Genomic DNA, 16,446 nt, shown 5'->3' on the forward strand with positions numbered 1-16,446 from the left:
CGAAGTCCAGCCCCCGACCCGCGTGGCGGGGGGCGCGAGCCGCGGCCGTCCCCACGCAAGTCGGGCGACGGGACGTGCCCTGAGAGGCGAGGCCGTGGGGAGCGCCCCACGAGCAGCCGCAACGCGTGCGGATGGCCCAGGCACCCCGGGCCGCCTCGCCCGGCCCGCCATGTGGTGCGCCCCCTTCCCACGTACTTTTCGAACATCCCATCTTTCTGCTTCCTCTGCCCTCCGGGTCTCAGCCAGAAGGCTCAAGGACAGGGCTGCCCTCCGCTGGCACACACCGCCGTGTCCTGCTGCGAGCGCGTTCCAGGAACGCTCCTCTGTGATGCAAGCCACACATTTTGCAGGTGAAGAAACAGACCCGAGAGTTTCAGGATCCTACCCTTGCCAGACAATGGTACAAAAATACGAATGTTGAACACTGGAGTGTGTGGCCCTAAATGCTATCACAGCGACTGCAGTCCCAGGAGAAGAGACTCGCCAACCCAACTTGAAGCTTTCTCTGCAGGCATTCTTCCCACGGTCAGCAGTGTACTTAAAGCGTCCCTCCACTCCCCCTGCCCTTCTCTTAACAACCTTCTTAGGGTCACTGTTTGGCGGCTCTGTCCTTTCCAGTTTTCTAAACAACACAGGACTAGACAATTTCTAATATTGGTTAAATCCCATAGGCAGAGCTGCAGTTAATACTAAAAGAATCACCTGTTTCTTCCCTCCACTTCTGGCGTGTCTTACATGCAACAAAAATTACCATGGGATGTGAAGTTTATCAATCACGTAATATATATTAGGTCATTACATATGAAATGTCCTATTTTGAATCAAAAGTTTATTATATCTCAAACAAGAAGCAGTACAATTAATCAAAGTGTGCACCTAAGCTATCAACACAGTTTTGCCATTTTAATGATAGCTTGTTTGTGCCAGCAGCAACGCTTGGAGAGCCAGTGGCAAGAAATCGAGAAAGGCGTTTCCACAGCTTGTTGAGAATTGAATATTTTTCCTTGTAGGAAGTGATCTTATACCTGGGCTGGGCACAGTGGTTTATACCTGTAATCCTAGCACTCTGGGAGGCCAAGGTGGGAGGATCGCTTGAGGTAAGGGGTTGGAGACCAGACTGAGCAAGAGGGAGACTGGGTCTCTACTAAAAATAGAAACAATTAACAGGTGTGGTGGTGGGTGCCTGTAATTCCAGCTGCTCAGGAGGCTGAGGCAGGAGGATTACTTGAACCCAAGAGTTTGAGGTTGCTGTGAGCTAGGCTAATGCCACAGCACTCTAGCCTGGGTGACAGAGTGAGACTGTGTCTCAAAAAATAAAAATATAAAAAAGAAGTCCAAAGCCTGGAGGAAGTGGTAGTCAGTTGGTGCAAGATGTGGTGAATATGGTGGATGACAGAGAGTTTCCAAGTCCAGCCTCTGTAGTTTTAGCAGCATTGTTTGTACAACATGTGGTCAAGTGTTGTCTTGCAAGAGGATTGGCCTGTCTCTGTTGACCAATCTCGGCTGCTAATCACAAGCATCCTCATCATTTCATCTAGTTGGTTGCAGTGGACATCCACTGTAATCAATTGACCAGGTTTCATGAAGCTGTAGTGGATAATACCAGCACTGGACCACCAGATAAACACTAGCTTTTTGTGATAAATATTCGGTCTTGGACTGTGTTTCAGCACTTCATCTTTATCCAACCATTGTGCCAAATGCTTGTGATTGTCAAGAAGAATCCATTTTTCTTCACATGTAACAACCTAGTATAGAAATGGTTCCCCTTTATGTTGTAAGAGCAAAGAAAGGCAAGCTTTGAGACAATTTCTCTTCTGATGCTCGTTTAATTCATGTAGTAACCATCTATCCAGCTTCTTTGCCTTGCTGATTTTTTTCAAATGGTCCAATATTGTTAGAATAGTAATGTCAAACCTTGCTGCTAATTCACGGGTAGGTTGAAATGGATTTGCTACCACTACAGCTTTCAGCTCATCCTTATCCACTTTGGTCTCAGGTCACCCACGTGGCTCATTTTCAAGATTAAAATTACCAGAACAGAACTTCTCAAACTATTGATGTATTATGCGTTCATTAGCTACGTCCACCACAAACACTTTTTTGATATTTCGAGCTGTCTGTGCTGCATTGGTTTCACGATGGAACTTGTATTCAAAAATAACACAAATTTTTGACTTATCCATGGTTTCACAAAAATTGCCCTAAAAAAAATTTGAAAGGTAATCACAAGCCAAAATGTAAGTTTGAAAGACTGAGGATGTACCTTCACAATAAAACAAAAAGTGTCAAAGTGAAATGTCAGAGCTATCAACTGTCAAACTTAGTACCTAGGGAAATCTGACATTTCATACTTAGTAACCTAATATCTAGCAGTTACTGGTGGAGAATGACACTTTGTTTCTCCGTGCTGGTCAGGTCTTTGGTTGTAAAAAAAAAAAAAAAAAATACAAGGAATGAGATGAGAGTCCCTTTTTAAGGCTGTATTAGTCCAACGAATTGTGTTTCACATGAAGGGGAACATTCACAACAAGGAAACAAGTGTAGGTGGCTGGGGGTGTAGGGGAGGAAAATAAATTTTTCTTCAAGCCTCATAAGTCCTTAGCTGCAACAGATCCCTATAACAAAATACAGATTAACAAGAGAAAGACAAACAAGTTTATTAACACGCATGTCTCATGCATATGTGGGAGATACCCAGGGAATGCGTAATTCTCAAAAGGTGGCTTTGAATTACAGTTTATATAGCATCTTCAGCAAAGAACAGGACATTTTTAGAGAAGTGTCAAGACAAAGGAAAAAGACTTTTGAGTCTCCTTTATAAATGGAAATTTACTGAAGAAGAACTGTTTTTAGAACTTTTCCTGTGTCTGCTGGTTTTCAGTGGCCTTTAGCTCAAAATAATGCCTAAACCAAAGAGGCATATTTTGGGGTGGCATTGTTACCAAAAGCTCAGCCACTTGTCCACAAGGCTGAATAATGAGGACAAGCGGTTTGCAGAAGAAGGAAAGAGAGAGTCTACTTTGCTGGCAGAGGAGGAAATATGGTAGACCTTCTCGTCTCAAAATCCCAAATTTCCCAACATACGCAGAAATACAAAGCTTTTAAAGGGAGGGTTCTCAGCTTTGGGCAATTACTGTGGTTAACTATTCCTCCCATCTCTGCCAAAATCAAAGCCTGTGAACTCTGCTAGCCGCCCACCTGGGGGAGCTGGTGCAACCTGGGAATTTTAACAAAAAATGTAAACTGCCACAGGGATGCTGGCCATGCAGCAGTTCCCAAAAGAGTGGGGGAAGTTTTCCAGGCCATTCCCTGTTACAGCATATTTTGGTACTCTTCAATTCCACATTTTCAAATATTAGATAGCCTGATTGTGAAAAAAGGATTAGGTTTGTTCTGGGTGACCCAGACAGCAGATGGAAGACTTGTGGATGGAAACTGCAAGGAGACAGATCTGACTCAACATGGAAAATTTTTCAATGGTTACAGCCAGTTCTCTGTGAAATGAGCAGCTTTAGAGGAGGAGGGGGTTCTTGTAAATGACCTTAAGTCAAGCGTCTCCACAACAGCTTTATGTGGACAGTGCAGGGAGGAGTACAGGCAAGCAGTGTCGTATAATGAAAAGACTTGGGTTCTGGTTTCAAATCCTGACTCTGCCATGAACTGGCTGTATGCCCTTGAGTAAGTTACTTAACTTCTCTGAGCCTCCATCTTCTTACCTAAAAAAGGAGCATACTATCTGTTTCACTTGGTTGCTGTGACATAAGTAGTATAGTGCTGGGGCCCCGGGAAAAGTTCCCCTTTGCCCTCTGAAGGTTTGCTGAAAAATCAGCTTGCAAGAGGCAGATTAATTGGTGACAAGGCATACAAATTTATTTAATGTGTACATGAGAGCTTTCAGAATGAAGACCCAAAGATACAGGGGAAATTGTCCATTTTTATGCTTAGGTTTAACAAAGTATGGACAGCTATGTAGAAATATGATTAAACAAAAAGGGTGTGTATGATCTAATGCTAATAGACTGAGTGGGGAAACCCAGCAAGGCCTGTCTGTCTAGATTCTGCGTGTCCTCTCTGAGCAGCATTTCTTCATTCTGGGTATGGGGTGGGACCCTCTCTGTAATTGGGGTGTTATGGCCAGTTTTTCCAGAGAAAGGTTAGGGGGACTTGCAGTGGTATTCTTAGGTTTTATGGCTGGCTTTGGGGAAAAGCAATTCTGGTTTTTATGACCTGCCTTGGGGAAGAGGGATTCTAGTTTCTATGGTTAGCCTCTCGGGAGAATGGGATTGAGAGACAGGAGGACAAGAGAAGGGCAGAGAAAACCTTTTGCTTCTGAGGCTGTTTCTGAGGCCTTCATTTTGGAGTATTGTTTTCTGAGTCCCCAAAATAGCTATCTGCGTTAGCACAATGCCAGGGACATATCAGACGCTCAATAAATGGAATCTATTTTTATCATTATTGCTGGTTTTTTTATTATTTCCTTATTAAGATTTTATCAGAACCACTAAACTACATGTTTTTCCTGACGTAGACTTTACCAAAGATTTGGGAGAAACCCATTTAAAATTAAATAATAATCCTTCAACCATTTCCACAACTCTACTCCAGACTCTGAAGTTGCCTTCCTCCTTTCTTCTCTACTTCCTTCTAAATCACTTTCTGAGCTCCAGATTCTTCTGCTTTATCAAACACAGCACAAGTCTCTCAACTCCTGCTTGCAACTTTACTGCTTTCCCCCTGAACATGTCAAGGTACTCAGCTGAACATTGACCTGTGTGGAAGCACAAAGGCCCAGCAGAAACCTTAAGATTCATTTTACCAAGATTTGTTTTCCCAGGAAGCAGTCAGCTGTTTTATAAAGTGTTTTTTCTTTTCTCCAAACAAAAACTGAGCTTCAACCCAATATACAGAGAATGAGTATATAAGACCACATATAAATGTCACATCAACTTTGTGCTTCTTAGTCAAACACCTAGGGTCCAGAAACTGGAGAGAACCTTCAAGGACTTTAGTAAAGAGCTGGATTACTTATCTATTGCTATGGCCTGAATATGTCCCTCAAAATTCCTATGTTGAAGCTTTATCACCAATTTGATAGTATTAAGAGATGGGGCCTTTAGGAAGTGATTAAATGATAAGGGCAGAGCCCTCATGGTTAGGATTAGCACCTTCTGAAAGGGCTTGAGGGAGTGAGTCTGTTCCTTTCATCTGAAGGAAATTAGAAATGTATTTTTTTAATTTTTAATATATTTTTAAATTTCAGAATATTATAGGGGTTCAAATGTTTGGGTTGCAAATTGCTTTTGTACAGTTTGGGTCAAAGTTATTGTACCCATTAAGTGTGAATATCCCCATCCCCTCCTCCCCCTGCTACCTGTTTGATTCTGATGAGTGTTATTTCCATATGTGCACATAAGTGTTGATCAATTAGTTCTAATTTAATGGTGAATACATATGGTGTTTGTTTTTCTATTCCTGTGATACTTCACTTAGAAGGATGGTCTCCATTTCCATCCAGGTTAATTCAAGAGGTATTAATTCACCATTTTTTTATGACTGAGTAGTACTCCATGGTATACATACACCACATTTTATTAATCCACTCATGTATTGATGGGTACTTGGGTTGTTTATATATCTTTGCAATTGTAAATTGTGCTGCTATAAACATTCAAGTGCAAGTTTTTTTTTTTTAATAAAATGTCTTGTTTTCCTTTGGGTAGATAACCAATAGTGGGATTGCTTGATCAAATGGTAGGTCTACTTTTAGTTCTTTGAAGTATCTCCATACTACTTTCCATAGAGGTTGTACTAGTTTGCAGTCCCATCAACGGTGCATAAGTGTTCCTAACTCTCCATTCATGCCAGCATTTGTTGTTTGGGGACTTTTTCATATAAGTCATTCTCATTGGAGTTAGGTGATATCTTATTATGGTTTTGATTTGCATTTCCCTGATGATTAGAGATGTTGAACATTTTTTCATATGTTTGTTGGCCATTAGTCTATCTTCCTCTGAAAAGTTTTTTTTCATATCTTTTGCACACGTTTTAATGAGATTGTTTGATTTTTTTTCTTGTTGAATTGCTTGAGTTCTTTATAGATTCTGGTTATCAGTCCTTTATCAGATGTATACCATGCAAATATTTTCTCCTATTCTGTAGGCTGTCTGTTCGCTCTATTGATTGCTTCCTTGGCTGTGCAAAAGCTTTTCAATTTGATCAGGTCCCATTTATTTATTTTTGTTCTTGCTGTGATTGCCTTTGGGGTCTTCTTCATAAATTCTTTGCCTAGGCTGATGTCTATAAGAGTTTTTCCAACATTTTTTTCTAGAATTCTTATAGTTTCATGCCTTAGGTTTAAGTCTGTTATCCATCGTGAATTAATTTTTGTGAGTGATGAGAGGTGCGAATCCTGTTTCAGTCTTCTACATGTGGCTACCCAATTGTCTCAGCACCATTTATTGAATAGATATTTTCCCTAATGTATGTTTTTGTCTGCTTTGTCAAAGATCCAATGGCAATTTGAGAATGGTTCTATATGTGGGTACTCTGTTCTGATCCATTGGTCTATATCTCTGTTCTTGTGCCAGTACCATGCTGTTTTGGTTACTATAGCCTTGTAGTGTAGCTTGAAGTCTGATAAAGTGATGCCTCCCAATTTGTTCTTTTTGATTAAGGTTGTTTTGGCTATTCTGGGTCTTTTCTTGTTCCATACGAAGCATAGAATTATTTTTTCTAGATCTGTGAAAAATTACTTTGGTATTTTAATAGGAATTGCATTGAATCTGTAAATCATTTTGGGTAGCATAGACATTTTAACAATGTTGATTCTGCTGATCCATGAGCATGATATGTTTTTCCATTTGTTTATATCTCCTGCAATTTCCTTACTCAGTGTTTCATAGTTCTCCCTCTAGAGGTCTTTCACCTCCTTGGTTAAATATATTTGTAGATATTTTATTTTCCTTGTTGCTATTGTGAAAGATATTGAGTCTTTGATTTGATTCTCAGCTTGACTGTCATTGGCATATAGGAATGCTACTGATTTGTGTACATTGATTTTGTAACCTGACACTTTGATGAATTTATCTATCAATTACAGGAGTCTCTTGGAAGAATCTTTGGAGTTTTCTAGATGTAAGATCATGTCATCAGCAAAGAGCAATAGTTTGACTTGTTCTTTTCCCATTTGGATGCCCTTGATTTCCTTTCCTTGCCTGATTGCTCTAGCTGGGACTTCCAGCATAGAAGTGTTGACAGTGGACAATCTTGTCTGGTTCCAGTTCTAAGTGGAAATGCTCTCAATTTTGCCCTGTCCAGTATGATGTTGGCTGTGGATTTGTCATATATGACTTTTATAACTTTGAGGTATATTTTATCTATGCCTATTTTGTTAAGAGTTCTTATCATAAAAGGGTGTTAACTTTTGTCAAATGCTTTTTCTGCATCTGTTGAGAGGATCATGTGGTTTTTGTTTTTGCTCCTATTTATGTGGTGAATCACATTTATAGATTGGCCTATGTTGAACCATCCTTGCATCTCTGGAATGAAACCCACCTGGTCATGGTGGATTATTTTTTTGATGTGCATTCAGTTTGCTAGGATTTTATTGAGAATTTTTGCATCTATATTCATAAGGGATATTGGTTTGTAGTTTTTTTTGTTGTTGTATAATTTCCTGGCTTTAGTATCAAGGTGATATTGGCTTCATAGAATGAGTTGGGGAGGAGCCCTTCCTTCTCCGTGTTATGAAATAATTTCTACAGTATAGATAATAGTTCTTTGTAGGTCTGGTAAAATTCAGCTGTGAAACCATCTGGTCTGGGACTCTTTTTTTTTGTTGGAAGATTTTTTTTTTTTACTGCAGCTTCAATTTCATTACTTGATATTGGTCTGCTCAGGAGTTCTATTTCTTCCTGATTGAGACTAGGGAGGTTATGTGTTTCCGAGAATTTTTCCATTTCTTCAATGTTTTAAAGTTTATGTGCTAGAGATTTTTATAGTATTCCAAGATGATATTTTGTATTACTGTGGAATTAATTGTGATATCTCCTTTTTATTTGTGATTGAGCTTATTGGGATCCTTTCTTTGTTGTTTCTGGGTAATCTAGTGAGAGGCCTATTGATTTTATTTGTCATTTCAAAGAACCAACTTTTTGTTTTATTAGTCTTTGGTATAATTCTTTTGGAATCCATTTCATTTAGCTCTGCTCTGACCTTAGTTATGTTTTTTCTTCTGCTGGATTTGGGATTGGTTTGCTCTTCCTCTTCCAAATCCTTGATTCATTAGATTGTTGATTTGTGATCTTTCTGTCTTTTGGACATAGGCATTTAAGGCTATGAATTTTCTTCTTAGGACTCCGTTTGTAGAATCCCACAGATTTTTATAACTTGTGTCCTCTTTGTCATTTAGTTCGAAGAATCTTTTGACTTCCATCTTAATTTCTTCCTTGACCCAATAATCATTCAGCAGTAGTTTGTTTAATTTTCATGACTTTTTGTGGAGGTGAGTGTTTCTGTTGGAATTGATTTCTAATTTTATTCTACTGTGATCTGAGAAAATACATGGTATAATTTCTATTTTTTGAAATTTGTTGAGATATGTTTTGTGGCCTAGGATATGATCAGTCTTAGAGAATGTTCTGTGAGCTGATGAGAAGAATGTATATTCAGTAGTTTTGGGATAGAATATTCTGTAAATGTCTGTTTGGCCCATTTGTTCTAGAGTCTTGTTTAAGTCCATTGTTTCTTTGTTTCTTTTCTGCTTGCCTGATCTGTCCCATTCTGTCAATCGGGTGTTGAAGTCCCTGGCTATTACAATGCTGTTGTTTATCATTTTGTTTAGATCAAGTAGGATTTGCTTTATGAATCTGGGCACACCTGTGTTAGTTGCATAGATATTTAGGACTGTTATGTCTTCTTGTTGAATTGTTCCCTTCACCATTATATAATAACCGTCTTTGTTTTTCTTTAATTTTGTTGATTTGAAGTCTATGTTATCTGACATGAGAATGGCTATACCAGCTTTCTTTTGGGTTCCATTTGCATGGAATATTGTTTTCCATCCCTTCATCTTGAGACTGAATGAGTCCTTGTGGGTTAGATATATTTCCTGGAGACAGCAGATACTTGGCTTGTATTTATTTATCCATTCAGCTAGCCTGTGTGTTTTCAGTGAGGAGTTCAAGCCATTCATATTTATTTATAAGTTGGGTGGATTTCTGTTCATCCTGTTGTGTAGAATTTTTTTTTTTTTTTCCGCCTCCTGACCCATTGTGATAACTGGGTTCTGAACTTTAGCATTTGGATGGTTTTACACTGATGGGTGTCTATTGTGCTGATCAGTGTATAATGCAGATGTGAGTACTTCCTGTAAGGGCAGGTCTGGTCTTGACAAATTCCCTCCGTGTTTGCTTGTCTGAGAAAGTCTTTATTTATCCCTCATATAAGAAACTTAGTTTTGCAGGATACAAAATTCTAAGCTGGCCATTATTCTGTTTGAGAAGACTGAGAATGGGGCCCCAGTCCCTTCTGGCTTTAAGGTCTCAGCTGAGAAGTCTGCAGTTAGTCTGATGGGATTTTGTAAGTCACCTGATGCTTTTGCCTTACAGTTTGTAGGAGTACCTCTTTCATGTTAACTTTGGCCAGTCTGATGACTACATGTCATGGTCATTGCCTCTTGGCAATGAATCTCCCAGGACTCCATTGCACTTCTAGTACTTGGATGTCCAGGTTTCTAGCAAGACCTGGGAAATTTTCCTCACATGTTCCCTCAAATAGGTTTTCCAGCCCTTGTTTATTTTCTTCTTCACCCTCAGGTATGCCGATGATTCTAATTTTAGGCCTCTTTACATAATCTCATATTTCTTGTAGGCTTTTCTTGTTCCTCTTATTTCTCTGTTCTTTCTCTTTGACTGACTTGTTTAATTCAAAGGTGTTGTCTTATAGCTCTGAGATTCTTTCTTCTGCCTGATCTAGCCTATTCTTAAGGCTTTCCATTGTGTTTTGTATTTTCTTGAAAGAATTTTTCATTTCCAGAATCTCAGCTTGATTTTTTTTAATAGTTCAATTTCTTTTGTGAATTTTTCATTCATTTCCTGCATTGTTTTCTTGGTTTCTTTGTGTTGGGTTTCTATTTTCTCTTGTATTTTATTGAGCTTCCATACTATCCATATTTGAAATCCTTTATCAGTCATTTCAATATTCTCATTTTGGTTTGTTCCCATCGGTATGGAGCTATTGTTTTCTTTTAGGGGTTTCCTTTTACTCTGATTTTTCATATGTCTGGAGATCTTTTGCTGATTTCTTTTCATCTGGAGCAGCTTTTGTTTCTTATTTTTGGATTTTCTTTTGATTAGATAATGGCATGCCCAGTTTAATCTCTAAGCCAGTAGGTGGTGCTTGTGGGTGAGACTTAACTGCACCCAGCATGATTGAATCAGTAAGTGCTGCAAAGGGCACACAAATTGACCTCCCTGTCAGTAGGTGGCGCTTGCCAGAAGGAACAAGCTGCAATGTTGTTTTGGGGCCCTGTGACCATTTCTAGTCCCTCAGGAGAAGCACTCGATTACCCCAAGTGGTGGGTGGAGCCCTGGAACTTCAGGCGGGTCCTTATTCTCTGTCACAGCAGAGGCAGGTGGGGGAGTATGGCTGGATGGGGCTGGGTTGGGTGAGCTTGCCCTCAGGCTCCACCAAAGCTGGCAAGGTATCTGTTTCAGCAGGGGTCAAAGGTCTGCTTCCAGCTTCCAAACAAGGCCACCAAGGAGGGGCCACGGTGGCCTTACCCAATCACAAATCTCGGCTCCTTGCCACCGAGTGATGTGACTGAGAACTGGGTGTATGGGATCTGGACTGCAGGCCCATATCCAGGTCCCTGAAGATCACACCCTGATCATGCCAGCTAGAAGCATGCTGAACCCGAGTTGCCCACAGAGTGCTCAAGCAGGTTTGATGTCCCTCCACCTCAGGGTGTGCCCTGTCCTGATGGAGTCACTGGGCAAGTGGCACCAGGGAGAGCCAGTGGGCAGGGAGCTCACAGTCTAAGCACCCCTCAATCCGCTGCAGGACACTCAGAGGAAAGGCCTGAGCTTCACACTCTGTTGAAGCCTCAGTGTGGTGGCTGAATTGTCTGTTTTGGCAGCCACAGGTGTGGGAGGGGAATGGGGGAGAAAAAGAGTCCTGCAAGGCTTGAGCCCCACACTCTGTGGGAGCCCAAGTGTGGTAGATGCACCAACAGAGGGGAGAAGCAGTTCCTACGAGCCCTGTCTCAACTGTCTATCAGCAGCCACAGGTGGGGTAGGGGGGAGGCAGAGAAAAGGGTCTGCATGGAAGAAAGCTAACACTCTAGTCCCCCTCTCCAAAAGGCAGACCACCCAGAATGTCCAGGCTCTGGGGTCACGCAGATCCCTTGGGACCTACTGGCTTCCTATGGCTCCCGCTGTCTGTGCCAGAGTTGGAAAATGTTTGTGTGGGAATGAGGCAGATGAAAACTGAGGGGTTCAAGCCCCCTGAGGAGGACAAAGGTATACAGTGGGTGGAGAAGCAATATGGTGCCTGCCTTCTTGGCTTGGGTCTGTGGTGTTGGGGAGTGACCCTGAGGGCACCAGCAGTCTGGTGCTTCATCCTTAAGAAACTCCCAGTTCACTGGTGGCAGCAGCTTTTGGGGTTATGAGGGTAGAAGGGCTCTCCAGCAGCTCAGGAGCCACTGACTACCAGAGATTTGAGGGAGGGGGGAAATAAACCGCCCCACCTACCCTTCTTGCTGGATCCCAAGCCTCTGAGGGGTTGATCTCTGCCGACGTCCTGCTCCTTTGTGTTCTGATCCACAACTCCTCTCTCCCACAGGAATCTCAAGCTGTTGTGTTCTTGGCAATGCCAGCTCCTCGGAAAGCAGCTGTGACTGCTCCTCCACTCCTTTGTCCAAGTTTCTCCTGGCCCTGGCTTCAGTTTACCCACCGTGTTTAAAATTACCATTGCCTGCTCATCTCCAGGTGAGATGTTGTGTAAGTCATGTCTCCTTTTCCACCTGCAATCCACCCCAATTCACCACAGGGATTTTCAAAATAGTCTATTTTATTTGATGTATTTATTTTTGAGACAGAGTCTTGCTCTATTGCCCCAGGTAGAGTGCAGTGGCATCATAGATCACTGCAACCTCCAACCAGAACCTAGAAATATTTTACCCCAAAATATGGCATTTTGATATGCTAGACAGACTGAAGAATCCTCAAAATCTCTCTGATGTTCCCCCAACCCCCACCATTAGCACTCCCCCAAAAGTTTCTTTATCTTCCTGAGATGCAGACCCACCTAGGAGAACAATTGTTCTTTGCTTCCTCTCCCTAAACCAGGAATGTGACCACACCTGAACAGACCCTTTAAGATGATGTCCCATCTCTCAAACTCATTCAAATTCCAAAGAGAACTATTTACCAGTTAATCTTTGTTCCCATCCATTCATCCTCCCTAGCAATCTTTTCTTGTCCCTCAGCAGAATTCCTCTTTTCCCTCTTTCTTAACCTACTTTACCAGAAAGGTATATAAGCTTCTAAGCCCTGTTACGGAGTTGAATCTTCATTTTGAGGGTTCCTATGTACACATGTTAAATAAATTTGTATTTTTTCCTCCTATTAATCTTTCTGTCTCATGTCAGTGATTTTTCAGAGAAACTTTATGGGGACAGAGGCCTTCTCCCTCTAGTTTGGTGAACCTTTGGTGGGAGTGGTAGGGCACCAGGGGCCTTTGATTCCTACATTGTATTCTGCCATGTGGAAACACAGCATTTATCCCTTTGCCCTTTTTGCCCCTTCTGCCATGTGAGGACCCAGTACAAAATCCGTCACCAGACACTGAATGCTGGCACCTTATTATTAGACTTCCCAGCCTCCAGAACTGTAAGAAAATAAATTTCTATTGTTCACAGATTACCCAGTGTCAGGTATTGTGTTATAGCAGCACTAACAGATGAAGACACCTATGTAGACAGAAAGTTTAATCATACTCTAAGCCTCTATTAAAAAAAAAATTTTTTTTTATATAGCCAACTTAGGCCAGACCCTCTAAATTCACTGAAAATTCATGATCCATGTTGGACTGATTTGACTGAAAAGAGCAGAAAAAGCAACAGAAAACAAGCTAGACTGGGACTGGGCACAGTGGCTCATGCCTGTAATCCTAGTACCCTAGGAGGCTGAGGCAGGAGGATTGCTTGATCTCAGGAGTTTGAGAGCAACCTGAACAAGAGCAAGACCCCGTCTCTACTAAAAATAGAAAAAGTTAGCCAGGCGTGGTGGCACATGTCTGTAGTCCCAGTTACTTGGGAGGCTGAGGTGTGAGGATTGTTTTGTTTGCACCTGTATAGGTAAGAGTTATTTGCATTGTTATCAGTTATCTACAATTTACAAAATTGTAAAATAACTCAAAGACAATGAATCAGCATAAGATATCCTGGAAAGCTGGGCTCTAACCAAAACACAATATTCAAGGAAAGCATAATTTCTCCCTACTTACATTTGCCTTCTTTCTTTAAGGGGTACTTGTATTCAAGTAATTACTTGTGTAATGATGTGGAGGTCATCCTATTCACAGGATATTTTAAAGGAAAAACATAGTTTATATCTGGACAAGAAGTTTTTGCTTTGATATGCTGCTGGAGTGGAGGAAAAGATCTCTGTGGAAGTCTCACAGAACAACTCTGAAGGAAGCCAGGAGAGGATTTCACTTTGCAGGGCAAAGGGGAAGGGGAGGAGGCAGAAGATTGCAAAGGCTGTTTCACAATGAAAGCGTTCCTTATAACTCACACCTTTAGTAAAGTTTACACACACACAAAGAGATTGTCGAGAATGGATCTTTTGTGCCTTGTGCCTTGTGCCTTTGTGAAAATTAAAGAAAAGGGCCTAGGCACGGCAGCTCACACCTGTAATCCTAGCACTCTGGGAGGCCGAGGTGGGTGGATCAATTGAGCCTGGGAGTTTTAGACCAGCCTGAGCGAGACCCCATCTCTACTAAAAATAGAAAAATTAGCCAGGCGTGGTGGCGCAGTCCTGTAGTCCCAGCTACTCAGTAGCCTGAGGCAGGAGGATCACTTGAACCCAGGAGTTTGAGGTTGCAGAGTTATGATGATGCCACTGCCCTCTAGCCCAGGTGAGAGAGCAAGACTCTGTCTCAAAGAAAACAAAGAAAAAAAAATTGGAGAAAAGGATGAATTTTTTGTGATAATTTGAGCCAGTGGGGACAGCATTTGCACATAAAGGGTCTAAGTGGGGTGTGGTAGGCAGACTATGTCATTGTAGAGCCCTAAGAATTTACAGACATGGACAGGGAGAGCCCTGGATTTGGACAAAGAGATTGGTGATGTTAAAAGATAAATTTAGGCATGTTAAAATTTTAAACAGTTTATTTGAGCAGACATATATTCATGAATTGGGCAGCGCTAGTTCTCCTATGGTTCTGGCTTCCAAAGGGGAACTTTTTATAGAGGCTTCAAAGGGAAGGCTTTTATAGGGTGAACACAGAAGCAAGACAAAGAAGACATTTGATTGGTTAAAGTGGAGCGGTAACCTTATTTGGTTATTCTAATGGAAGGTCTCTAATTAGAGGTTAGTTGGCAGTGTTAAAAGCAAAAGCTCAGACAAATTACATTTAACAGAGTTTAATTGAGCAGAGAATGGTTTGCAAATCGGGCAGCCCTCCAAACCTGAATAGGTTCAGAGACAGTCGGGTGCTGCTACGTAGTCAAAGAAGATTTATGAACAGAAAAAGGAAAGTGACATACAGAAAATGGAAGTGAGGCACAGAAACAGCCAGATTAGTGACAGTTTGCTGTTCGCCTTATTTGAACACTGTTTGAACAGTTGGCTGCCTTTGATTGGCTGAAACTCAGTGATTGGCACAAGAGTAGTCTGTTTACCATCTAGTTAGTTTACAGTACAGAGAAACCATTAGGCCAAACTTGAAATATGTAAGGAGGAAGTTTTAAACTAACCTTAATTTAACAGCATTTTCTGATTGATTAAGCTTAGGTTTCATTTTGCCATTTACACTGGGTTGGGCTTTGATTTGCTTGAATAGGAACCCAGAATGCTTGAGCTGCCTCACTATAATGGCCTCTCAATTAATTATTTCAATAGCAATTTGAGCCTAGGTCTCTGAGAGGCAAAAAGTCTCCTGCTGGGGTCTGTATTATACATGTGTGGGGGACCAGAATATGCTTCCCCAAAATATGAAGGATTGTTGAATTGGAAATAATTAAGAAGAAACAAATACAGGAGAGCTCTCTGCCCTCCCTCTATTTGCTTAAAAGCAGGACACAGATTTACAAGGAAAAAATATATCTTGCCCCTCTACCTTTCTACTAGGGAAAACAAACGTTAACCATTGAAGTCAGCTTTAGATTCTTATCAGCCTGGAGATGGTACCAGAAGAATTTATATTAACAGGTTTTACTAACTGGCCTTTATCTGCCATTTATTTGTTGTTCCACCCCTAGAGATTCAAAGTGCTTTTCCTTTGTCTTGTCTCTACTCTAAAAATTTACTGATCTTTGTTGAAGATGCTATATAAGCTATAATTCAGAGCCACCTCTTTGAGAACTACTTATCCTCTGGGTATCATCTGTCATTTATATATGAAATATACATGTTAATCAACTTGTTTGTTTTTCTCTCGTAAATCTGTCCTTTGCAACAGGGGTTCATTCTAACTGAGAACCTATGGGGGTTATTATTTTTCCTCTACATATGCTACTAGGAAAGTTCAAGTTGTTCTCTTTTTAAGTTTTGTTGGTAGGTGTGGTGGCTCATTCCTGTAATCCTAGCACTCTGGGACTGAGGTGGGAGGATTGCTTGAGGCCTGGAGTTCAAGATTGGCCTGAGCAAGAGTGAGACCCTATCTCTACAAAAAATAGGAAAATCAGCCAGGCATGTTGGTGGCATGCTTCTGTAGTCCCACTACTCAGGAGGCTGAGGCAGGAGGATTCCTTGAGCCGAGGAGTTTGAGGTTTCAGTGAATTATGATGATGCCACTCTACTCTGGCCTGAGACCCTGTCTAAAAGAAAAAAAATTTTTTGTTGGGATGAGGAGGGTCAAATTTCTAGTTTCACCATAGATTTCTCTTCATTTCTTCCATTTGAAGGAGCTCAGGGAATTTTAGCCCAAAATATGACTCCTTGGAATAAAGAGTATTTTGAATTAAAGGCCCTCAGAGATCAACAGGCCTCAGAAGGAGCTTTCACTCTATCTCCGTAAAGACCAGACAGACCCATCCACAGGAACAATTGTCTTTCCTTCCCCTCCTTGTTATCTCAACATCTATTTTAGGAAAGAAGATCAAGAATATAACCAGACCTGGCCCAACCCATTTGAAAATAATGCCTGTCTTTCAGGTTAAGTTAATTTCCAAAGAGTCATTTATAAGTCAACCTGTGCCCCCCATCCATTCATTCTCCC

General features: G+C 41.2%; 1 long non-coding RNA gene across 1 annotated transcript in view; it reads left to right on the plus strand.

The window, feature by feature from the left end:
* Positions 1-11,848: 11,848 nt before the first annotated feature.
* The window catches only part of LOC123643938, a 38,684-nt gene continuing 34,086 nt past the window's right edge, over positions 11,849-16,446 (plus strand). The window contains exon 1 of the long non-coding RNA XR_006736959.1: positions 11,849-11,990. This is a non-coding gene — a long non-coding RNA (uncharacterized LOC123643938). The remainder of the gene's footprint in view (positions 11,991-16,446) is intronic.

Source organism: Lemur catta, chromosome 8, assembly GCF_020740605.2.
Source record: "Lemur catta isolate mLemCat1 chromosome 8, mLemCat1.pri, whole genome shotgun sequence".
Classification (NCBI taxonomy): Eukaryota; Metazoa; Chordata; class Mammalia; order Primates; family Lemuridae; genus Lemur; species Lemur catta.